Source organism: Pinus tabuliformis, chromosome 1_2 (genome assembly GCF_031772625.1).
Source record: "Pinus tabuliformis cultivar Carrire ecotype Pingquan chromosome 1_2, CPIR1, whole genome shotgun sequence".
NCBI lineage: Eukaryota > Viridiplantae > Streptophyta > Pinopsida > Pinales > Pinaceae > Pinus > Pinus tabuliformis.
The window spans coordinates 1,121,166,134-1,121,191,760 of record NC_142298.1 but is presented as its reverse complement, the minus strand read 5'-3'; the positions used below and the strand labels follow the sequence as shown (position 1 = coordinate 1,121,191,760).

General features: G+C 35.7%; 1 protein-coding gene across 1 annotated transcript in view; it reads right to left on the bottom strand.

Moving 5' to 3' along the window:
- The window catches only part of LOC149210073 (antimicrobial ginkbilobin-2-like protein), a 66,921-nt gene that overhangs the window by 5,390 nt on the left and 35,904 nt on the right, over positions 1 to 25,627 (bottom strand). The window lies entirely within an intron of this gene.

The window sequence follows — 25,627 nt, the reverse complement described above, 5'->3', positions numbered from 1 at the left end:
TAATGATAAATTTTCATTTTTTGACTCAATGCAGCTAATGAACACTGCACACATATTTGATGAGATTGTTGAATATGTGAAAATCTTTTCAGGTATGTAGTTTGTTTTTGTTTTTCAATATATATATATATATATATATATATATATATATATATATATATATATATTGACAATTACTATTTTTGAGTGAAACTATCCAAAAATTTAGTTCCTTTACATAAAAATTTGAATGTTCAATGTAAAAATATTGAATGAAATTTTTGAACATTTACATTCTTCACGCACTTTACGTTTTTTAGTTTGAAATTTATTTCACAAATATTGTTTTTTAATTGAATTGGTATTAAAATTATTTAAATGGAAAACATGATATAATATATATATTTCAATTTCTATACTGCAACAGTATTTATATTCATTATTTCCATGTAAAAAAAATTATGAATATAATTGGAAAAGATTAAAAAATACTTGAAAAAATAAATATTAAAAATTATATGAAAAACATTTTAAAATAAAACCGTCAGTAAAAAATTCTGCAAAAAATAAAGGTACCCGTCAAATTTAACCCATCCGCCCATGTAGATAAACATACAAATGTCGAGCATTAATGGTATTAACTTTTTCCAGAAATGAAAGGATCAGCCAGCGAGGCAAAAGTAAAGACACGTGCACGCATGTGTTTGCCTTTATATTGACACCGACTATGATAACAAATATTGAACATGGTATAGGGCATTAATTGGGTGGTCGCCGGATATGTTTATCATTCGATTTTGGATTTGGTATATTTGGTAACTATATGTAAAACAAGAACAATTTTTATAAATTTTATATTAGAAGTTTAGAATTTTTTTTTAATTAAAAAATAGAAATGAAAAGGAGTCATTTTTTTAAAAAATTTATATTAAAAAATGAAAATTTCCAAAAAGTAAGAATGAAAAATAATAATTTTTATATTAAAAATATAACGTAAATTTTATATTAAAAATTTGTAATTAATTAATTATAAATTATATATATATATATATAGATAGATATAGATATATATATATAAAAAGTATAGTATAGAATGATAAATTATATATTTTAAAAAATAAAAATTTGTTTTTTATTTTTTTGGAGGATAGTAATTACTCTAGCAATAAAAATGATGGTGGTGTTGAATTCAAATAGAGGTTAGTTTTTTGTGGTTCTAGTAAAAGATAATTTGTACACACTTATTATTAAATAAATTTCGATCTTGGATCCCATAATAATAGGGATTGAAGCATAAATTTTTTGGTATGTGGAAATCACTTTAAATCTACTTTTAATATCCAATATTTTATTCTTTATGTTGAACTTCATATTTCAAGTTCGTTATTTAAAGTTGACCCATAACCTTTTTATACATGGTTAATATGGCAAATGTGTGCATTAGTAAGACATTTTTCTTGTTGCAATAGTTTTTTTAATTATATTTATGAATTTTTCGACTATATCAACCACATTAATATTTTTAATGTGGTTGTACTAGTTTAAGACAACTTTATATTTAAGACAAGAAATGTTGAAGGAAAAAATTATTTTAAGACAAAAACATTTTGAAACAAAAATATTTTAAGACAAAACTTTATATTTAAGACAATGACCATTTAAGACAAAACCCATTTAAGACAATTAACAATTAAGACAAAAATATATCAATTTAAAACAAAATTATCTAACAACTACAAAATTGACTCTGAAAGTGCGCCCTAAGTCCGCCAACTTGCAGGCTACCACTGTCTTGCACTTATACCAACACTGCTATTCCAGTTACCATTCATGTTATCTTATATAAATGCAACAATTTGTTGGGCTCTTCCTTTTGTGGGGATAGTTGACTCTGAAAAACGTGACATCTTTTCCTAGCAAGATTTCTCGGACATCAATTCGTCTTCTATCCCTTTGATCTCTACTGATACAATTAGAGAAAACTTGTTTCTCGTTGCATTTGACACTACTACAAGGAGGGGGATTTTAAAACAATTTTTTAAGACAAAAGAATTCTTTACAAAGGTAAAGGATTAAGGTCCTATCTTTACGTTGTTGATGGGTTCTTCATGAACTGGAGCGATGGAGGTCGACATCAAATGATGGGATTTAGGGCGATGGAGACCAACAACAGAGGTGTTCTTCATGAGGAGAGCGATGGAGGAACTTTTGCTGAATGTGGATAGGTAGTAACATAGTTGGAGTATTTTTCGGGGTCTCCATCAATTGTGATTTAATGTGTGTTTTATGAATGTTTCATTTAGTTTGAATGCTACTTCTATCCATTGGTTGCTATTATCAGCACATTGTTGTGTTAGAACTCCTAACTGTCATCGAAAACATGGATTAGATTCACCTGAAGGATTGTTGAAAAATGCAACAAGAAATTCTCAATTTGATTTTGTCTTTATTAAAGTGAGAAAATTTGAATTTCCACATCAGCAGATAACTCAGATGCAATTAACTTGTGTGATATGGTTTATGTCGCCCAGTTTACTCAGTAAACTCGAGTTGGAGGAGTTATAGTTTAGTTAAGCATGTGTGATTGCTAATTTGTAGAAATCAAAGTTAATTATCTCGAGTTGTACTCAGTTAAACTAATTCTAACTATTGCAGGAACTTGTGGAAGGTTAGTCCTGCAGTGAGACTTCATTCAAATTCAACGATCGTCTAGTTAACTGATCAATCATCCCAAAATAGCTAGTGCATGCACAAAATTCGAGTTCCCAAGTTGTGGTGGATATTCTAAGGTAGTGTAACATCAGTTGTAGATTAGTCTTGAGTGTATAGGTGTTGCATGAAATCAAATGACCAACCTTGGGAATTGCACAATTCATTCTGGAAAAATTCCTAGTAATAGGGGCCTAATTTCTCAAAGAATTGTGCAAGCAAATAGGGGCTGAAGCAGAGGTAGAAATTGATTATATTTGGGTCAGAGCTTCTCAGTGAGTAGAGAGATAGGTTATTAACTTGCAAGTTGTGCTTAGTTACGCAAATTAATTGTAATACATCACTATTCATCAGATTAATGCAAGAAAACATTGGGGTTTTTAATAGATTTGTTTTCCCTAGGAAAAATATTGTGCGCTGTGTTATTTCTTTTTGCTTGTTTGAAACTTTTTTTCTAAATTGGGAATTAACTTCCACAGAGCAGTAGATTAGGTTTTTGTTTTGTAATTTTGATTAAAACTTCATGAGTAGTTGCAAATCTACACCATGATTTCTACATGGTATCATAGCAGGAATTTTGAAGTTATTTCTCAGGAGGCTTGAATTTGCATTTCAATGTAGCAGGATCTCTTTAGAGCTAAGAAGGTGAACTTCAATGTGTTGAGGCTAGAGTATGCCTTGGAAGGAAACTCTAATTTCATCGCATGGAAGGATCACATGGAGGAGGTATTCTATCACAATGTATTGCTAGAATACATCAAGAGAGATGTTGCAAAACCAACAAAATCTGATGCTTAAAACCTTGCTTAGAGGAAAAAATATGTAGCCAAGACAAGGAGAATAATATTGGAGGGAGTATAAGACCACATTAACACCAATATCCATGGGAAAGAAAATCCTTATGAAATGTGGTAGGCACTGACAGATCCGATCTAGAATAGTAGTGACAATGGGAAGCTGACACTCATGGATAAACTTTGAAATATCAAGATGCAAAAGAATGAAATTATCCCATAGTATCTTAGTAGGTTCACACAAGTTCTTGATGAGCTTGCATGAGTTGGTGTTACTATTTCAGAGGATGACTTGGTAAGGCTAACCCTTCTCGGCCTTCCCAAGAGTTGGCATAACTATCAAGATTCAGTGAACATGAGGGAGAAACTACTGAATTGGGAACACTTATGGTCTGATTTGGTACAAGAGGAAATAAGGCGGAATACTAGAGATAGGACCTCTTCCAATGGGCGAGGATGAAGAAAAAATTGCATTGGTTGGTAAGGGAAAGAAGGAAGAAGGGAAGAAATCTCAAACCGAACCAAAATCTAGCTAGGGGGGAAAGAAGAAAGATAAAAAAATATATGTTTCCATTGTCATGAATATGAGCACTATGCACGAAGTGTCCAAACAAAACGGTAGGCAAGAAGACCTTAGGAGGAGCGACAAATTGAGAATTTATTTATTCATGTTTAGTATATATTATATTTGTCCACTTGTTTATACTTAATAAAAAATTGTTGTATATGAATGCCCCTTCAACTCCTATGTCTGCTCCCTTTTCCAATTTCCCTGCATCCCTAACTTCCCTTATTTCCTTGATGTTCCTAGTTTCAAACTAAAAGCATAAAATTAGATTGATAATAATTTCACATTCATTGTGTACTCAATCCAATTATTTGAAACTTCACTATTACGATCCCCTCTTACTTCCACCACACACCCAATAAGTTCTTTTATGTGATAGGAAAGGTCAGTTAGTTTAGTACATTTGGTCTTTTTGTTTCTTTAATGTCCCATATTACGATTCCACACTTATATTTCCTCATTAATTATCCCACATGGTGTGTGCCAGTGCTACAGGATTTCCATGTTTTTCAAGGTCTCCACCTCATTCTTTATGCTCAAAGAGGATTGATGAGACAACAACTACCAAAGCCATTTTCCATCCCTTTGAAGGCTCTGTGCCTAGTAGTATTTTCTCTTTGCACTCATCAGGGTGGCATTGTCTAGTCACAAGGAACCTTGGAACATCTGATGCATCTCCAACTCCGGTCCTTGTGGAAATGCATTGTGATTTTCTTGCCATCACTCAAACCCACACTTATAGCTAGAATTTTACTACTATAAACACCTATTTCCATTCAACTATACACCATTTATAAAACCATAATTCAAGACATATCCCCCACACAACTATTGGAGTTAATGTTATTCATGGTTAGGTTTTTTCCACACGCTGCATTGATAACTTGGATGTTTTACCTTGGAGTAGTCTGTTGTAACTGGAGGGGGACATGGTACCCCATATCCTCCTCCTCCCATCACTTTCTCCCAATACTCTCATGAACTTCTCTACTTTTGAACTATTAGTTACCATTGTACTTGCCCATAACTTCCCCACGTGGGGAAATGGTTAAGGGAATGACTTGCGTATTTAACTCAATCCAAGTTTTTGCCTTATTATCAACATCTTGTTATCAAAGGAATTGCATGGCAAATAGTTTGAATTTTCAACAATAGTAACAATTACTAAACTAGTTCACATGCCACATGATATAAAGGAAACATAACAATCAACACAAAATCACACATTGCTAGCTTCTAGAAAATGTTCACTCTTCTTCTTACACTAATATTAACATCAAGAGTTGTGTTTCTAGTACTCTAGTTGGTGTTCCTATTGTAAGAAATTATATTTTTGCATAATTTTCATAAAAATGATACATAATACTGCAAAGAAATTGAAGTCCTAAGATGGTGACCTGGAAATATTTTGGTTTCAAACTAGACAGAAAGTGCTTAGGATTTATGAGGAAGTCTTAGCATCCAATAGCTTTCATATAGGGAAATGGATGGTTAGTTGTAATTGCATGGATCGAAAACTACTAGAATGGGTTACTCCATTATTTAGGGTATACTAGATGATTGAATACATGAAGAGGTTGAGATAAAAATGTTTCAAATGAGTACTCCTTCTTGCCACGATTGCAAAAGCTAAACAAAATATTGCAAGCTTTTCATTCAGGATACACACTGATTTATGAAAATATTTCCATAGTGTAGGGTTAGCTAGTCAGTTCCTATAAGAAAGAGCTATATCATTTTTCCCATATATCTAAAGAACATGTATGGGAGATAATTTCGAAGGGAACTCTCTTTGTTGTAAAGAGAAAACCTATGCAAGAGATTAGCAATGTATGATTTCATGATGTCTTTTTTATTTATTTTTATCTCTTGTTACTCGTGAACTATAGTATAGTAATATCAATATTGTAGAGGATTCATACTATTACTTAGGTAGTTTCATTTTATAATCAACTGCTCACTATTCTCTCAAGGGGATTAATTCATATCTCTATTCTTAGTATTATATGACTTTGTTTTGATATAAATATTTCTTGCTTATTATTTCAAGTTTTACAATTCAGTTTCAATAGACAATAATGGATTAGATTTTCCTTCTCAAAGAAAGTCCTTTCTCTCTTTTCTCGTCTTTAGCCATTGGTAGTTGGAATGGGTTGGGATTTTCTTACTAGTAAGATAGCTACTCTGAGAAAAATGATGGAGCTTCTATGGAGAAGTAAATTGAATCAGTTAAGTCTAGACAATCTCTCTATTTATGAAAAACAAGGGGAAGAGTTGAGGATTTCGTTAATTTAGAAAATTTGATGAAGTTGGGGGACATGTATCTCTTACCATTATGATTGCCTATTATTGGACATTGGAGAATAATAGACAATTTCTTGTAAGAATTTTTAGTGCAATATTTTATGCAATTGCAAATTTATTACATTGATTATCTTTGCGATCATCTCTACTACCATTTGGATCTTTCCTACTTCGCTACTTGCACTAATTCTATTCAAAATTGTGACTCCAAAACTTGCTCATTATTTTTTGGTAAAAGGGAGACGATAGTCAATGAGCCTGATGATAGAAGTTTTGGATAGTCTGCGCACACACTTTTTATTAAATAAATTTGGATCTTGGATCCGATAGGAATAGTGATTAAGGCATAATTTTTTTGATATGTGGAGATCATTTTAAATCTACTTTTAATATCCAATGTCTTATTCTCTATGTTGAACTTCATATTTAATATTTGTCTTTATGTTATTAGATTTTATTTACATTTTTTCTCACTTTGCGATACTAATAAATTTGATGCATTTTGTCTTTCATTATTTTTGGATCATCTTATACACATGCAAGGCAAATATTGGAAATAGATATAAGAGAAATATTTAATGAATATTTTTTGAAATTTCTAATATAAACATCATTCTAGATTAATTTTTAAAATTTTGAAAAGAAAAAAGAAATGTGTTAATCATATTAAGATATATATTCCCTAATTTTTCTTTATTGAATTTTATAGAAACAATTTTAATAAACTGTTAATACGCCCTGATTGTATATATTAGTAGCTGGATAATGTATTTTCTTTTTTCTTTTTTCCAAAGAAAAAATCAAACTTTTTATAACCAAAATAAAAAGTTACATAGTATATGCCATACATTCATTTTGTTGTATGATTTGAAAATCATAGAGCTCCACAGGATGTGAATATCAGTCCTGTCCAAAAAACATGAAGAAAAAGATAAACCACTGATCTGAAGCATGGACCTCCTCATATTGAGGAAAACAACCCATGTCCCCAGCTTAAAGAACAATGTATATCAGTTTAATACATTGTATGAAAATCTCCATGAAAAGGAAAAAAAACGATGCTTCCACTTCCCAGGTCTCCTCACAGAGGAAAACAATCCAAACATGAAGGAAAACAAAACCATCAGAAGTCTGAATTTTAAAAAGATCATAAAAACAATGACATGTGAGATAATAATCATAAAGTCATCTGAAAACAAAAATTCAGGCTGTGCTATAGGCCTAAAGAGTCCATAGTAATAGCCACGCTTGCCCCCAAATAGTGGAGTGACCTTGTTTCTCAATCTGGTTGAAGAAATAAACACCTTTAGATTCGAGTTGCATAATAAGGTCTGGGGATAATGAAAATTTTTCATTACAGCCTACCCAAGGATCTTTCCCTATCTGAAGGTTCTCCCTGTTCCCGACCTGCCAAGACAAACCTTGCTCAATGATCTTGAAAGCGTCTATGGTAGCCTTCTAAACAACAGATATATTCCCTTTTTTCTTAATTAGGTTTCTTATCCAATCTTCTAATGGGACAGGGTCAATATATTTCCTTTTCACCACCGTCGTCCACAGGTTTTCCATCTTAAGTATCCTCCATCCTGATTTTGCTGCTAATGAACGCCCGAAAGCTGTGAGGTCTTTTATTCCCCAGCCTCCCCATTCCTTTGGCCTTGCCACCTTTTCCCATGCCACCCAAGGTAGGACTAATTCCTCCTTATATCCTGACCAGAGAAATCTGCTGCATATCCTTCTTATTTTCTCCAGAATGCCTTTCGGAACCCATGTCAAAGCTGCCTAATAATTGGGATTGCTAGTAGGACAGATTTGATGAGGGTCAACCTTTCGGCCCTTGAAAGCCACTTGAAACTCCAATGTGTAATCCTGGCTTCTATTTTTGCTATTAGCTAGTTCCAGTCCTGTTTCTAATAGGCATTCAGTTTCAACTAGAAACCTAGATATTTAAATGGATCATCAAGTTTATGAACTTCAAAGGGTAAAAATGCTGAAATTTGGGTTATCTCCTACCTATTAAAGCCTTCCAGGATCAACTGAGATTTCCTTTGGTTCACTTGCATTCCTGTGGCTTTCATAAATAGGCCTAGAATCCTCTTGAGTTCCTTTATTTCATTTATATTCCCGTAACTGAATAGTCATATGTCATCTACAAATAATATATGAGAGATAAAAAAAATTATTGCCACTTCCAAACCGCTTATAGCTCCATCCAATTTTGCCTTTTGCACTAATTGGCTCAGACCTTTAGCAACCAGAAGAAAGAGCAGAGGCGAAAGAGGGCACCCTTGTCTCAAACCCCTCCGCCCTTTGAAAAAAGAAGAAGCAACTCCATTTATCAATACCGCGAAACTAACACTTGTAATACATCCCATGATCCAGTTGATAAATTAGACTTTGAATCCCAGATGAGTTAGTAACATACGGATATAGATCCAACTTATTCTATCATAGGCATTGGATAAATCTATTTTAACTACTGCCCCTTTCCTCTTCTTCTGTTTGACACTATGAATTGTTTCCTGAGCAACCCTGATAGCCTCATGGATCTGTCTTCCATCCAAGAATCCAAACTGTTATTTTGATATGCATCTTGACAGAATGGGTTTCAAACGGACCACTATCACTTTAGCAATTATTTTATAAATGCAATTACATAGTGAGATTGGCCTGAAGTCTTCAAAAGAGCCTGGATCTTCTTTTTTTGGGATTAGGGCTACGAAAGTTAAGTTAAAAGGCAGGTAGATAGTGCCTTTCCTCCTAGATTCTTCGAACACCTCTGTCACTTCCTGTCTAATTTGATCGAAGAAGTGTTGGAATAGTTAAATTGTCCACCCATCTAGACTCGAACTCTTATCCTTTGCCATTGATTTAATGATGCTCTCAACTTCCTCCTTCATGACTTCTCCCATCAGATCCACCACTTCTTCCTCATCCACATAGCGGGGAAGGCATTAGGCTATCTTGATAACCTCTGCCAGTGTGACTTCCGCTTGTCTAGTGAAAAGCTTTTGGAAATGGCTTCTCCCTATATTAGAAAGAGTTTCAAAAGAGTTTGCTTCTCTGCCTTTTCATCCTTTAGTTTCTAGATTGTGTTTGAGTTCTTCCTTCCTCTAGCATAATTATGGAAAAATTTAGTGTTTTCATCTCCTGCCTTCAGCTAAATGGCTCTACTTTTCAACCTCCATTCCTCCTCTCTTGTTAGAAGGATTTTACTTCATTGTCCTTCTAGCAACAATATTCTATCCTTTTTCTCCTGGGTTTCATAGCCATCTGATTCAGTACTTTCCAAGTCTTGGAGTTCTAGTCCAATTTTATTTAGATCTTCATCCTGTTTTTGTTTCCTAGCCTTCAACCACTCCATTGTTTCTTTTTTCAACCTCTTGAGGTTTTCTATGAACAGGAAGCCTTTTTCTTCAGTGTCATTTATTCTTGGAGGTCTCCAAGTTTCTTTGAGAATCTTATTAAAAGAGTCCTCCTGCAGCCATGAGGAGTTGAATTTAAAAGGGGATGCCGACCTTTTAGGAGGCTTGAATAGCTCAAGAAGAATTGGAAGGTGATCTGAGTTTCCTCCCTCTCCTACCCATTGATGGAAGGCAGGGATCCTTGAGGCTATCTCTTCACACAAGAGGAACCGATCCAGTCTTTTTGCAATTGTTCTTCGATTCCTCCGTGTAGGCCTTATTTTCAACAGGTTAATATCCATCAAATTGTGAGAGTTAAGAAAATTGAGGGAAAAAAATCTGATAATGAGTCTTCTCTAGCTGATGGGCCATATTTTCAACAGTTCCAATAGATAAGTTAAGGTCTCCACCTACCACCAGGTTTGGATTCCTCATCACCGATTTGGAAAGTAGAGAATTCTAGAATGCAGCTCTCCCTTGACATGGACCATAGATATTGACTATCAATAGGGGGACACCTAGCTCTGAGGATAGGACTTCCATCCCCATTGCATGCTCCATCCCCCAAAGATTCCTCAATTTTAATTTCCCTTCCTTGATCATGGCTATGCCTCCTGAGTGTCCTATGGAATCCATTGCCTGAAAATTCCACACTGGGAGAAGGGATGATAAAACATTCGTGACTTCTTCAACACTGCCTAAAGTTTCTTGCAACAGTAGGATATCCGGATTGCACCGATGGACAATTTATTTGAGAGCCAAATTTTTAGGTTTACTGGCTAAACCCCTAAAGTTCTAGGAGAGAAAGATCATTTTTCAACCTCCACACAGGGCTTTGCTACTCTAAGAACCCCAAAAATTGACATTTGTTTCCCATCAGCAATATCTATCTTAGCTCTCACCTGAGCTTTTGATAGATCAGATTTCCTACCTCTCGTTTTCTGCTTATTACTCAGGGACAAGTCCATACCCAAACCCCCCACAGTCTCCAAAGGAGGCGGTTTTTTGTCATGAGAATGGAGGTAATAATATTTTGAACCTGGGAGTGAACCTTTCCTCACTCCCTCCTCCTCACCCGGAACCCCCTCATAGTTCAGATCTAACTTGGGAATAGATGTTATGATGTTATCCACATGTGTATAATCATAACCAGATGTCGGGCAAGTACTAACATGAGCATAAGAATTTAAGCTAACATCTTCTATAGATAAAGATGGAGAAAGGGATGTAATGCTTAAGTCCAGTCACATACCCTTTGTGTCTTCAGTACTAGGAGCTGCATGTGCTTATGTGGTACCCTGGACTCACTTCTCTAGCTCTTGAGGCTGTGTAGGGAGGGAATCCAGAAGGGGGGTCTCCTGCTTAACTGCATCCTCTACTTTTTTCCTCCTATGGCCTATCCATTTCCATGTGATCCGACCCCTAATCCTTCTTTGAAAGCGGAGTCCTTAACTTCTTCGCCTTCGTCGATTCCTCCTCGGCTTTCCTCTGTTTCTGCCTACGCCGATATCCCAGAGGACAATCTCTTGCCAAGTGTCCGTAAACATGACATCTGTGGCATTGAAATGGCATATGTTCATAATCCAGAGGTTGAACATAGATGAACTCCTTATATTGAATCGTGATATCTTCCACTAGTCCTTCCCTTGGGTTCAGTCTCACCAGTATCTTAGCCATCGCCTTGTCCTTCGACTGGATGAAGGACATGTCTGTTTCCAAATATGTTCCGATATGGTTCCCAATGGATTTGAAGACTGATTTTACCTGCAAGAAAGGTGGTAACCTAGGCACGCGTATCCAAACAGGAATGTCCTCCACCTTCTCGTGTTGTGCATCGAACATTACAGGGTGGTTACCGAAAGCCCAGTTCTTCCCCAGGACTTAATCCATCGCCTCTTTCTCTTCGAATTTTACCATAAACCATGCTTTCGCCAAGGATGTTACCTGGAAACCCTTATCAGGAGCCGATTGCCATTGCTGCATGGCCCAATTTTGAATAAACTGGGCTGAATGTTTCTTCCCCCTTGCTCTACCCACCAGGGTAAGCTCAGCCACTTCGATGGCTTCATCTATCTAGACGTCCATACCTAAGACTAGGTTTGCTGAGTTTTCTTTCTTCTTTATTATTTTCTGCTTTTTCCTCTTTTCCCCCATCTGCCTCTTGGCTGGCCCTTCCTCCCTGTTCTGAGCAGGTGTTGCACCATTTGCTAATCCCTCCTGCTGTGAGCCTGAATTCTTCCTTGAGCCAGTGATAGGGTTCCCTCTTTCTTCCCTTACTGCTGATGTCCTGCTTCCAAACTCTCCCACTATGCCTTCTGATACCCCCAAACCTCCTGCCTTCCCGGAAAAGCCTGCTCCTCCTTCATAATCTAAGATTTCCTTCCTGAGGGCCGAACCCCGTCCAAACCCTAAATTTGCCTTCCCAGAAAGTGTCCTGGGGTTTTTTGGGTCTCGACCAAAATGATCCTTTCTGACAGTTGACGGCTGATCCGCATCTGTATACCCTAAATTTGCCTTTAACCCGCAACCTGGGCTATTGCCCGCCGATTTTCTCAACCCACAACTACAAACGATATGCTCAACACCTCCAGAGAAGAAATGGCTAAGCGGGAGGGATTTCTCTGTATATACTTGGTGGATTTGTTGGCCTTCCGCTTGCTTGAATGTTGTTGACTGGATTCTTCTGTCCTGTAGCGGAGAAATCGCCGAAGCTCCTTGGCCGCTCAGAAAGGCTAGCCCTAAGCTCTCCTCCAGCAAACCTAGTGATTTTCTTTGATTCCAGGTCACCTTCGAGCCTGATTTAGCTTTCCTAGAGCGTCCAACTAGCCTATATCTTTCAATGTTTTGTTCAGTAACCTCCAAACCCCAAACTGACAAAATGTCTCCCGATTCAGGATCAAGATCTAAGGCATCACTGGGTTTGACCATTTTTAACAGATTTACTACAGGTAACAGCGAGCAAACCGAAGGCCGGAAACAATGTGTTCAGAAACCCTTCGTTGTCAAGATGTAGCCGCGAATAGCTCAGGGAAAGTGACAGCGAAAAACCTAACGTGAAACTAAACTCTGTGATGCTTTTGGCTGCCATCTTCTATGGGGAACCATCTGCGGTCCACGTTCCCAGGTGCCCTGTCTATGGTCCTTCCAGCTCTCCCTGCCTGTTCTCCACACTTGTCGCTTGCATGCCTGATCTTTCAGCTGTCAGCTTCCTGTACACCTGTCTGTCAAGATTGTAGCCTCCTTGCCCCTCACCCGCTGAGCCCTAGGCCATCGGCACTGCAACCCTAGCTCCGATCGCCTTCGCCTTCCGGATAATGTATTTTCTTAAATCCAATAATTATGTGCATTAATAAGTTTTCACATTAACAACAATTGCAACACTATAAACAAAAGCACACCTCTCCTAACTCTTAATTTCATCCATGTTTTTTCTAAATCATTCCTCGCCAAACTCAAATTAAAAATTATTTAGTAATCAAGTAATAAAATTTTCAATCCTGAACATATCTAAATAATAAAATTTTCAATCCTAAACATATTTAAGTAATTTTTTTTTACAGTCAAAATGTATTTAACATTGAAAAAACTTGAATGTCCAAAATTCTAAAATTCGACAATTGTAATCTAAATGTTCAAAAAATTATAAAATAGCAGAAATGAAGAGAAAAATAAGAAATATTACTGGAAAGTAATTGATTTGACAGAAGACAAAGCAGCTCTCCATATAAAGTGCGGAATAATCATATGGATAAGTTTGAAGCTGTTTCGTTGCACTCGCCAAACAGTTGGAGCCACTGGCGGTGGATGTAACTTTGTCTTGCTGAACGAGACCGTTAATCTCCTATCCTAAAGAAACAACACTCAGCCCTTCCGCGAATGTCTTTATTGATGCAGAAGCTTCAGTAGGCAGGTTGGAAATTTTTAAAATAATCGTTATAATTAAAAGTTGGTCTATTTTGGAAGATGTGTTTTTATAAAATTGCTATCTCATAGTCAGGGGTAAAAGTGTGTCTATTTTGAAATATGTAAGGTTTTAATTTTATAGAATATTATATAATAATTTCTATAAAATTCAGTTTTTAGATATTATATGTTTTTTATTTTATTTTTTTAATAAGTTTCTTTTTATATTTTTTTTTGAAGTATATGGACAAAATATAATGATATAATGGTTGCAAATATGTTTATGATAATTGTACTTGTACATAATATAAACTAGGTTTTTTTCATATGAAAATAAAATATAAAAAATTAGATAATATTTACAATAGTATGAAATCAATTGTCAATATTTATTCCCAAATAATTATGTCATTTTAATTAAATTGATTAATTGAAAAATGTTATATGAAATGAGTCATGGTTTTGTGTTGGAATAAATTCTATTTACATAGGAATCTCCATGGTTGAGAATCTTGTCAATGTTGTATTGTTTTCAATGTATATATGTTTAACCTATATATTAAATGTATCATGAAGTGTTAGGTTACTTATTATGGATTGACTTCATGGTTAAAGATTTTGTTTCATGTTGTATTGTTTTAAATATATATATATATATATATATATATATATATCTAAGAAGTGTTTTGATGCTAATTATGAATTGAAGTTTATTTGCATTTACCAATCATTTAATTTATATGGGTGCACTAGTTTGTACTTTAACTAAGGTTTTTGATTTTTATTAGAATTTTTGTAGTTTTAGTTTGGTGTAAAACTTAGTATAAGATTATTTAAAAATGTAAATTTGATTTTTTGGCATAGTTAATTAATCGATGTTTTGGGTTGTTTATTAAAATATATAAATTAATTAATTTAAAGTACATATTAAACAAAGGCTATATAGTAACTAGTACTTGCAACTTAGCTTAAATATAGCTTAACTAAACCAAAAAATAATAAAGACAAAAAATTCATCAGAAAAATAAAACAACTAATCATATATATATATAATATATATATAATTTATTTTTAATATAATAATAAGTTATTTTAAATTGAAAATATAGAGAAAAAATAAAAAAATAACAATAAAAAGGAAATAAATCTAAAAACAAAAAATTAATAACTAATATAAATGGAAGTTACTAAAAAAACCCATAATAAGACCTCAACCAATCAATTTACCAATAACTAAATTTAAATAATAATAAAAATTGAATTTCTAATATTAAACTATAGATAAACGACAATATTTTTTAATCAAAAACAAATTAATATATAAATTAAAACAAAAATAAATGCTTAGATATAATAAATAAATGAAAAAAACATCTTAATCAAAATTTGTGTTAAATTAGATGGGAATGATCGAAGTCTGGAAGCGAGACGGAGGAAAGTGATGATGTTCAACAGTTAGGGTTAGGGTTTTCTGCAGGGTTTGCCTCTGGCAGACTTGAGATTCGGGCAAGGCTCAGGTAAAGACTGCAGCGACCTACATTAGATCAAGACAAGATAGAGTCACGGGCCGTTGGGGCAACAGGACAGGCCCCAGGCTGCGCTGACAAAGAAATGACGAAATCGGCTTGGGGGGAGCGATCCTACAAAAATGTAATGACGAGCGAGGCAAGCAGGAATGGAACGACCGGATTCACAAGAAAACGAAGTAAGGATGCCCCAGTCATGGGGGCTGGAGGGCAAGCTGGATTGGGAAACAAATGTCTGCCCCGAGCAATGAAAAACCCAGGTTTGTAGTCCCAAATAACAAACTAGAAGAATATAGAGGATATATGAAAGACCATGCTCTGATTTGCAAGTTTATAGGGGCGTGGTTGTTAGAGAAAGAACTGACAAAATGGACACAACAGAGATGGCAACCTAAAGGACATATTGACCTAAAATTAGGCGCTAAAGATTTCTTCTCGGTCATTTTCTCTAACCTGGATGATAAGGAGATGGTTTTTGATGATGGATCCCATTTCTTCAGAAACGCAGGTCTCTTTATGAGGCATTGGGAAGAATGTTACAACCCAGATAAGGAGAAAATGTTGGTGGCACCAATATGGGTCCAGCTTTTCGGACTCCCAATTGAGTTTTGGGATCCAGAAATCCTGGAAGGTATTGGGAACTCAATTGGGACCTTTGTCAAAGTAGCAGACACCACCAGTGAAGGTAGATACACCTCTTATGAAAGGATCTCTGTATACATGAACATCACAGAACCACTCCCTGATTGTATTAAGGTGGAATATCTTGATGAAGTATGGCAACAACCAGTGGATTATGAGAACATTCCATTCCGCTACAAACGATGTCACGAATACGACCACCTCTTTAGATCCTACCCATTGAACGCAACTGCATCACCACCAAACAAAAGGAAGGAGGACAAAACAAAGAAGGAGGAAGAAACGGGTAAGGACAAAAAGGATGGTTTTTCAGAAGTGCATCAACGAAAAAAATCTCAAAGAGGACCGACCAGTTTTAAAACACCTTCCAAGGAATCAGTTCAGGTAAATCAAAATAAGTTTGCAGCTCTACAAGAAGAGGAAATGGACGAAGAAGGGGAAGAAAGTGGTGAAGAACCAATAGAACCTAAAAATATAGACAAAGGGAAAAGTAAGGCACAAGCTACGATAGGGCAGGAAAATGAAGGGGAAGAGACAGAAACCCAACAAGAGCAGATCCAAATGGAGATCGACCCCCAGAAAGACAATGGCAGTGAAGAAGAACAGGTCATGAAAAGACTACTACAAGAATGGAGGCATCTGGATGAGAGGTTCATCCCAGAAGATCAGAAGCAATTATACAAAGACATGTTCCAACGATACAAGGAGAAACGTGGATCAATCATAGTTAGTCAGCCAGAGCACCTAGGATCGCAAGGGGGACAAAGCACAGAAACAGGCACTACAGGGAAAGGAGGAAGAAAACGGGGAAGAAGAACCATGAGCGAATCCATTCAGATGGTAGGAGAAATGCTGGTGAACTCGGGAAGAGTCGTGCCTCTATCAAAGGTATTCCAACAACCCATCAAATTGTTGAAATGATTATTACAACTTGGAATATTAGAGGGCTGAATAGTAAGGGGAAACAAATATACTTGAAAGAGAGACTTAGAAAGGATAAACCTAATATAAAGATAATATAGGAAACAAAGATCAGTGAACAGAAACTAAAAAAAATCATGGGAAAATTTAAACCTATTACAAAATAATAGGCCAGGATGCCACAAGAAGTGCTGGGGGCTTGGCAATACTCTTGAACCCTTAGGAGGTTCAATTTGAAGATAATTTACCTAGAATTCTATCAGGGAAATTCAGGAGTGTATGGGCTGCCTATACCCGAGGAGCGTAGGATTTTCCTCCAGAACTTGGAAAAAACCTAGAGTCTTTTCCCAAACAACCCATGGATTGTAAGAGGAGACTTCAACATGATCACATCACTGAGTGAAAAGAGAGGAGGTCTCAGAACGTAAAACATGGATATAGAAGCCTTCCGGGATATGATCAATGAACAAAGGTTGGTGGACAACCCAATGATAAATGGGACTCACACATGGAACAACAGAAGAGGAGGCATCCACCAAATTGCCTCGCGGTTAGACCGATTCCTTATATCTAAACAGGTAAAAAACCGAGACATTTTCATAGAAGCCATGATCCTCCCGAGAATGGGTTTCGACCACTAGCCGATCAAACTTGAAATTGATCACAAAGGTAGCCCCAAAAAGCGCCCTTTCAGGTTTGAGGCCTTCTAGCTCAGAGATTAGAAGTTCATGACGAAAGTAGAGGAATGGTGGAGACAAAGTTAGCAGAGGGGGAGAAGCAGAATGCAAACCCTCCAATTGAAATTAAAGGAAATAAAAGAGAAAATTAAAAAATAGAACAAAGAGGAATTCGTGAATATCTTCAAATATCAGCAACAACTAGCCCAAAGAATGATGGGAATTCAAAAAGAAATCATAATAGCAGGGAGGAGCAAAGAACTAGCCAGAGAGGAAGGGGTCCTGATTATCCAAATTGAAGAAAGAAGGATACAAGAAGAGATTCTATAGACACAAAAATCAAGAGTGAATTGGTTAAAAGAGGGAGAAAGGAATACAAAGTTCTTCCATCAGGCTATGATCCAACAGAGACAGAGAAATAGAATCTTCTCTATAAAGGATGTAGAAGGAACTCGCCTAACTCAGCATGAAGAGATGGAACATACCCTGGTCAAGCACTTTAAAGACCTCATCACTGAACCCCAAGAGGAATGACAAGTAGCTATCAAGAGAGTCTGCAACGATATTCCAAGCTTGATTACCAGAGATCATAACCTTGCTCTAATGAGGGCAGCTACCTTGGAGGAAGTTGAAGAGATTGTGAAAGGGATGAAGAAGAATAAAGCCCCAGGACCTGATGGGTTCACAATGGAATTCTATGAAGCGAGTTGGAAGTTCATGGGGTAAGACATTCTGGACGTGGTCGAAGAATCACGAAGAAACCAAAAGGTATGTCTTGGCTTAATCGTTACTCTTTTGTCTCTTATTCCTAAAACTGCTAAATCTGAAGATCCCCAAGGTTTTAGACCTATTGGCCTCTGTAATATGATCTATAAAATTATTGCAACCCTTTTGGCCAAAAGACTTAAGCCCATTCTTTCCAGTATTATTTCTCCTGAGAAAACAAGATTTGTGGAAGGGCGTCAAATTCTTGATGGTTTGATAACGTCATAAGAAGTGGTGCACTCTTTGAAAAAAAAGCAGGGATGATGATCAAACTAGACCTTTCTAAGGCCTATGATTGTCTGAATTGGGAATACCTTAAATAAGTGCTAGCTGCCTTTAGTTTCTGTAACCGATGGATCGGTTGGGTATCATATATGATCTCCACCCCGATTTTCTCCATTCTCTTAAATGGAATTCCAACTACCACCTTCAATGCCTCTAGAGGCTTCAGACAAGGGGATCCCGTATCTCCCTTCCTTTTCATCATTGCGGCAGAAGGGCTAGGGAGATATATTAAAAAGGAATTGCAGGAGGGAAAAATCGAAGGGCTTTGGATTTGGGGGAATGATATACCGATCACCCACCAGCAATTTGTAGACGACATCATGTTGTTCTGCACAGTATCTCTCAAGGAAGTAAAAAGAATGAAAAGTATCCTGGATCTCTTCATGGAAGCATCAGGTACTCAAATCAACAGGGAGAAATCTTGCACCTACTTCTTTAACACAACTGGAAATGTCAAAACTTATCTTACAAGAATCCTGGGATTTAGATTTGGAGACCTCCCCACCAAATATGTTGGCACCCCGCTAGCTCTAAATCCTCTAAAGATGGCTAATTGGCAATAAACCATTGAGAGAATTACTGGAAGACTGGCAAATTGGTCTTTTAGAACCCTAAATCTAGTAGGAAGAGTAGTCTTGGTCAAGGATCGTGGTGGGCATGTTTCTTTGATCATGTTTTATCCTCCTATCCGTTGGTGCCTAATACCTACAATCTTAGCCAATGAGCCTAAGAGTTTTAGGTTAAAAGAAAAGAAGAGAGGTGAAGGGGGTATATGATATAATGAGAACTACAAAATTATATAATTTTAGGTAGTCACAAAATTGCATTATGTAGTGTGTGTTTAGAATTACAACAAATAATAACATTCGTTTTGGGCACCAAGTTGTAAGAACAAATTTGACATCATTGCGTTGGATTTTTTCTCCATAATAGGGAATTGGACCTGGCACCATAAATAAAGCAACCAAGCCCTTTATAGAGTCTGGAAACAATGCTCATTCATGCATGTTAGAGAATAGCCTAAAGAGAAGCATGAACTCAACATAAATCATAATTGGATTGACAACTAATTTTTTTTATTACAAAATGCATTAAACAAAAGGTGATCCATTAAATGTAATTAAATTAGGTTGCTTAAGAGTTGTCACAATATCCATAATTCCAATTTTCACTTAGGAACAAGGTACTTGGATTATTGTTGTTGGGTATCAACATAACATTTAAAGATTAGTTTCATCACTATCTACTAGAAGGTTATTACATCATTTTCATTAGACCAACTTAGATCCATCTTAACTCTGGATCTATCAAATGCCGAGAGGGATCAGATTTCTCAAGGTGCAAATCTCTTTTTTGAGTGAAAAACTCGAGGAAAGGTTTGCACCACTAGAGATTTGATCCTTCTCGGTGCTTGATAAATCCAGAGTTAAGATGAATCTAGGTTAGTTTTAGTCATGTGCAGCCAAACAAAATCTAACGAACACATGATTAATTTTATCAAAACTATGTAAAATCATCTGATATTAATATAATAATTTTAATATGCTAAATATGTCTGAGATTAATCTGGTCATTTTAATTTTAAATTTTCTTAGTTACCTGAGTTTGTTGAGTGATAAATATTGTGAATAACTTTAATTATGAAAAATGATGAAATAAATTTTTTTAATGTAAAGTGATAGTGCAATAGTATTGAATGATAGAAAATGTGAGTAATAAGAATATCATAAATTACAAATAGTATTCATTGTGATTAATCTGAAACTATAATATTCTACTATTCTTATTGTCACCCTTGTTACTTTTGTTGTCTTTTCATATCGATTATATGATAAGGACAGGTTAAACCGTAATCATTTAAATCTTTAGCTCAATATATTGTAGTAAACATCATACCTTGTCTCCGTTTCTCTCTAATTTTAATAGGTTGAATTACTATAACACAAAAATCAATGAACATTGTCAATATTTTTTATGCTTACACTGAAATCAATGCACAATATTAATCCAATAACTTTAAAATTAATGTACCATCATACATCCAATTACATCAAATTAGAAATCAACATCTATGTTGAAATCAATGCATCTAATGCAAGAAAGGAAATAAGATTAGAAAACAACATTTACACTGAAATCAATGCATCTAATGCAAGCAATCAAATACGATTAGAAATCAACATTTGCACTCAAATAAATGCATCTAGTGCAAGTAAGAAAATAGGTTTATAAACCAACATCTACACTGAAAATCAATGCATCTAGTGCAAGTAAGAAAATAGGATTATAAACCAACATCTACGCTTAAATCAATGCATCTAGTGCAAGCAATCAAATAGGATTAGAAATAACCATCTACACTGAAATCAATGCATTCAGTGCAAGCAATAAAATAGGATTATAAATCATCTACATTGGAATCAATGCATCTAGTGCAAGCAATAAAATATGATTAGAAATCAACATTTACATTGAAATCAATGCATCTAGTGGAAGTAATCAAATAGGATTAGAAATCACCATCTACACTGAAATCAATGCATTTAGTGGAAGCAATCAAATAGGACTAGAAATCAGCATTTACGTTAAAATTTAGGCATCTAGTGAAAGCAATCAAATATCATTAGAAATCAACTACACTAAAATCAATACATCTAGTGCAAGAAATGAAATAGGATTAGAAATCATGTCCTAAACTGAAATAAATGCATCTATTCCAATAAGTCTTCTTCCCTCTCTCCCCTCTCCATATATATATATATATATATATATCCCTCCATCTCTCCTTATTTCTCTCTCTATGTCAACCCCCCAAACACACACGTTGTCTCACTCCATATCTACCAATCTCTCTATCCCTCTCTCTCTTCTCCCCTCTCTTTACTTCAATGTATATCTCTATCTCCCTTTGTCTCTCTATATCACCACTAAAACATACACTCTCTTTCTTCAATATATCTATCTATCCCTGGACCCTCCTCCTCTCTCTCTCTTTCTCTCTCTCTCTCTCTCTCTCTCTCGCTTCACCCCCCAATTTTGTTACCATATCCTTCCCTCTCTCCTCTATCCTTCTCTCCCCCATTCTCTCCATCTCTCCTTCTTTGTCTCTTTATATCACCTCCAAACATAAAAACTCTCTCTCCATCTCTCCCTTTTCACTCCCTCTCTCTCTCCACTTCTCACTCTCTATGTATTTCTTCTTCCCTCCCCCTCTCTCCCTCCCTCTCTCCTCCTCTCTCTCAAGTCCGCTCTCTCATACTTCCTCTCTCTCCCTTTCTTTCCTACCTCTCCCTCTCCAACTATATTATTATATCCCTCCCTCTCTCTTCCCCCATCTCTCTCTCTCTCTCTCTCTCTCTCTCTCTCTCTCTCTCGCTCCAACTATATTACTATATCCCTCCCTCTCTCCTTCTCTCCCCCCTTCTCTCTATCTCTCTTTCTTTGTCTCTTTATCTCACCCCTAAAAATACACTAACTCTCTCCATCTCTCCCTTGCAAATCCCTCTCTCTCCACTTCTCACTCTCTATCTATTTCCTTTTACTTCCTTCTCTCCTCCTCTCTTGCAAGTCCTCTCTCTCATCCTTCCTCTCTCCCAATTTCTCTCTTACCTTCCTCTCTCTTCCCTCATCTCTCTCTCTCTCTCTCTCTCTCTCCTACAATCCTCTCATTATATCCCTCCCTCTCTCCTTCTCTCTCTCCCCACTCCATCTTTGTGTCTCCCTCTCCCTCTCTTACCCTTCTCTACCTCTCACACTAACATCCCTCTTTCTCTCTCTTCATTCCTCCTCTTCCCTATCCTCAAGTTTATCTCTATTTCTCCCTTGTTACTCCCCATATCTCTCCACCTCTACCACTCTATGTCTTTGTTCTTTCCTCCCATGTATATCTAGAGTTAATATATATATGATATATTAATATGAATATTAGATTTAATAATAATAATAATATTAATCTTTCAATATTAATATTAGGGTTAATAATGTTTTTTTCTATGGTATTAATAGTAATTTTGCCCGTGGTATTTGGCCCATAGGCTTGGTATATAATTAGATGTTGATTTCTAATCTTATTTGATATATTTCTATTTGTTTATCATACCTCTTTATACCTTTTTTATATTTATCTATTTACCAAACCTCTTTTAAACATGGTATTTGACACATGATATTATTAATAATTTCTCCCATGGTATTTGGACCATGGTAGTAGGAATTATTTTATCTATTTACCATACCTTTTTTAAATATGGTATTTGACACATGGTATTATTAATAATTTCTCCCATGGTATTTGGCCCATGGTAGTATTAATTATTTCTACCGTGGTATTTGGCCCATTGGATTCACCTTTAAACAAAACATATTTTTTGAGCTTTAATAGATATAAAGAAGTTTATGGAATAAATATAAAAGGAGGTTTTATTTATTTTCCATACCTCTAGTTTATTTATGTTTTTATTTGTTTCCCATACTTTTAGAGAAAATATAAAAAAAGTGTTTTATTTATTTACTATACCTCTTGTTTATTTATATTTTTATTTATTTACCATACATCTTTTTTGAGTGTTGGTGAACCTCTTTATATTTTAAATTTATAGTGTTTTACATACTAATAATTAGATTGATTTTTAAAGAGGGCCAACATTAGGTTACAAATGTTAAATGTTAAGCATTACACTTAAATATACATTTATGTTTACATGTTTACGTTTTTATGCGAGATCTACCGCATACTGCGCTGCCCAAGAAATACAAAATTATATTTATAATTTATTCATGTTTCATTTTTGTAAAGTAATAAATAAATAATTGTTAAATATATTTATTTTTACTATACTTCAAAATTATATATACTAGCATAGATCCATATTTACTCTAGATCTACCAAACCCCGAGAGGGATCAAATCTTTATTCACTCTATGCTAGTTTGCAAATAAGGATACTTGATCCCTCACCGCACTTAGTAGACCTAGAGTAAAATGGATCTATTCTGGTTTAATTCCCCCTTTAAATAGGCTATATCACCTAAATAAAAACTAATTTTTGAGTGTTCGTAAATATAAAGTGAATTATGGAGTAAGTATAAAAAAATGTTTTATTTGTTTACATGGTATTTGGCTTATAGGTTTCACCAAAATAAAGCCTCATTTTTAAGGGTTGGTAATATATAAAGTGAATTATGGAGTAAAAATAATAAAATATTTTATTTATTTATCATACCTCAAGTTTATTTATATTTTTATTAAATTACCATATCTCTTTTATAAATGGTATTTGGACCATGATGTTTAGCCCATGGTATTAAAATTGTCTTCGGCCCTTAGACTTCAATAAAATAGAACCTATTTTTTGAGTCTCCTTAAATATGAAGATGTTTATGGACTAAATATAAAAAGAGGTTTTATTTATTTACCATACCTCTAGTTTATTTATAGTTTTATTTATTTTCCATACCTTTGCAGTAAGTATAAAAAGAGGTTTTATTTATTTACTATACCTCCAGTTTATTTATATATTTATTTATTTACCATACTTATTTTTTTTAGTGTTCATAAACCTCTTTATATTTTAAATTTATATTGTGTTTATAAATAATAATAATTATATTTATTTTTAAATAGGGTCAACATTACATTAAAAATGTTAAATATTAAACATTACATGTTAAATGTTTACATTTACATTTAGATTTAGATTTACACATTTATGTGAGATTTACCCCCATACCGGGTTATAGGGCTCTCGACCCAAAAAAATATATGTTTATACTTTATTCGTGTTTCATTTTTGTAAAATAATAAATAAATGATTATTCAATATATTTATTTTTACTATAATCCAAAAATATATATATATACCAACATAGATCCATCTTTACTCTGGATTTACCAAGCCCTGAGAGGGATCATATTTTTTTCACTCTATACTAGTTTGCATATAAGGATATTTGATAATAAAGATGGATCTATGTTTTTTTTTCTCAGTAAAACTATGCTACTAGATTATATTATATACAGAGAAACATTACATACAGAGAAACATTACAGACAGATAGACATGTTGCCCCAGGCCGACTGTGGCACTGTGGGCTTCCTTCCAGGGGCGACTTTTCCTTCTGGTTTGCAGCCAGTACATCAAAACACATGAAAGTTTTCTTTTCAGACCTTGAAAACCCACGCAGGGGCTATGAAGCCAAAATTACCCTCGCAGGGGCGACCTACTAACTGAAACAAAGCGTGCAGAAACCTGGACCCGAACCTAAAAAACGTAGACATAAACATATGACTAATTCCATACTCAGACACTGATAACAGACGAGACAGAGGACTAATGCAGAACCTGAACAAAAAGATGGTAGTCGCTTTCTGCTGCTGGGCGCTACTCCTCAGGCTTCTCCTCAACGATTGGAACCCATCCATACTCCTCAGAGGCGCCTTCCCCTTCTTCCTCTGCCGCTTTCCTGGAGGATGACGCTTCCGGTATCCGAGTTTGGGCGGGGGCCTGCTCCGGAGCTCCTCCCGGTCCCTCCTCATCAATTGCCTGATGCTCTGTGAGTGGCGGTGCCCCGCTGCCCTCCCCATCTTCATTGTCCTTAGTTTCCTTAACGAAGAGGACGGAGAGGTGAGCACTGAGGCTTCCCAGAGTAAAAACAGCGGTGCCAAATGCTGGAAGGGAGGGTTGTTCTGAATTGGGGCTACCCGCATCCATGAATTGGGAAGCCTGTAAGTGGGGAGCCCCGACCCTTCTATGACAGTAGCAGCAGCAGCAGTGGTGATGAATGTCTGCTGCTGGATGGCGTGAGGAGCTTCCTCGACCCGAGCCTCGTCGACAAGGCATCCGCTCCCTTGGCTTGACCATTTTGGTTGAAGATCTGACGGTGAAGAACAGAGATTTTGTTGCCGAAAGCTCCTGCTCGTGTCTCCTCCCAACGCTGCACAGCAATCCTTCCTTGCCTCTTGACAATAACACCATACAACCCACACCCCGGAGGACAGGCGCGAAGAATTCCACAACCACAACGCTCGTAGCATCCACAGCACTGGCCGGAAGAAGGAAATTGCCCAGACCAGCCTGCGCAGCGAGCCTCTCACTCTGAGAATGGTTCGACCCCCAGCCCATTTCAGATTTAAACCGCTCAACATTCTCTTG